Consider the following 1,650-nt stretch of genomic DNA (forward strand, 5'->3'; position numbering starts at 1 on the left):
TATATTACATTTTAAATGAACTACACAATCACAATACCTTAATCAAGAGCAGAAATATACATATAACAAGACTGACCTTAAATTTGTATCAATAAACCAAGATCTATAACAATGCAAAGTATCCATCTCTATAACATATCCCCCATTAATATAAACAAACATTTATAAACAATATTTGAGAATTTGCACATAGTCTTCTAGACTACTTTCTGCTGATTGGGGTGCTGTTAATCAGGCCTTTTATGATGTATCTTCTATGCTAGGTTCATCTCAGTCAGCAGTAATTTTTTTAAATATTTATTTATTATACATACAATATTCTGTGTGTATGTCTGCAGGCCAGAAGAGGGCACCAGACCCCTCTACAGATGGTTGTGAGCCACCATGTGGTTACCGGGAATTGAACTCAGAACCTTTGGAAGAGCAGGCGATGCTCTTAACCACTGAGCCATCTCTCCAGCCCCAGAAGTAATTTTTTGAGGGTGTTCACGGAGACCTTTCAGGGGGTCTGGTCTATCAAACCACATTAGTCTGGAAGCCCTCTCAGGTTTTACATGGATTTAGTCCACGTTGGCACCAATTTGTTGGAAGGAGGCCACTTGTTCTTCCCAGCTGCATGGCTAGCTTAGACCCAAAATAATCACACAGAAACTGTATTAATCAAATTACTGCTTGGCCCATTAGCTCTAACTTCTTATTGGCTAACTCTTACATATTAATTTAATTGATTTCTATTAATCTGTATATCACCAAGAGGTCATGGCCTACCAGCAAAGTTTCAGCATCTATCTCCAGCGGCAGCTCCATGGCATCTTATTATTCTGCCTTCCTTCTCCCATCCTATAGGCCAAGCCAGTTTTCTTTATTCATTAACCAATAAAATCAACACATAGACAGAACATCCTCCCACACCACATCAGGGCTGAGCTCATGGGTTAAGAGTAAACACTTACAGAGTTCTAGAGTTCAATTCCCGGCATCTAAAAGGCTGCTCACACCCATCTGTAATTCCAGTTTCAGGGAATCTGACCGCTGCAGGCATCAGACACACGTGGTACACACATATACAAGCAGACAAAAAAACACATAAATTAAAATTTTTTTGTTGTTATTTTGAATCAGTTGGGGAAAACATTGCTTTGAAGAACCAGGGAACCAAACAACTGTGCAGGCAGGAAGCCTGGGCACCAGAATCGAACGGAATTCAGGGCCTCACTCCCCTAAAGAATCAGCCATACAAGTTGCTCTCCGCCTCAGTTTCTTTGCCTATTAAGCAGGACAGTTTGTCCTTGCCCTGTATTTGGGATATAAATAGAGTGTATGAAGGTCAGATTGTAATAAAGAGTCAATGTTCCATGAATCTGAAATAACGTGGAAGCAGCTTGGAGTTTTCTCTTTTGTTTTTAGCTTCACTTGTCACCCACTGTCTGCTTCCTGTCCTCGTTTTCTGTCCTCTGTTCTCAGAAACCTACCGCCTCTCACGAGCTTCCCTCCAGTGGAAGCCAGAAGAGGGCTGCAGATGTCCAGTCAGCTGGAGCTATAAGCAGTTATGAACCACTTGATACAGATGCTGGGAATGGAACTCAGGTCCCCTAGAAAAGCGGTGCTAATTCTTTTTTTTTTTTTTTTTTTTTTTTTTTTTTTTTTTTT

The sequence above is a fragment of the Microtus ochrogaster genome, linkage group LG2, assembly GCF_000317375.1.
Source record: "Microtus ochrogaster isolate Prairie Vole_2 linkage group LG2, MicOch1.0, whole genome shotgun sequence".
NCBI lineage: Eukaryota > Metazoa > Chordata > Mammalia > Rodentia > Cricetidae > Microtus > Microtus ochrogaster.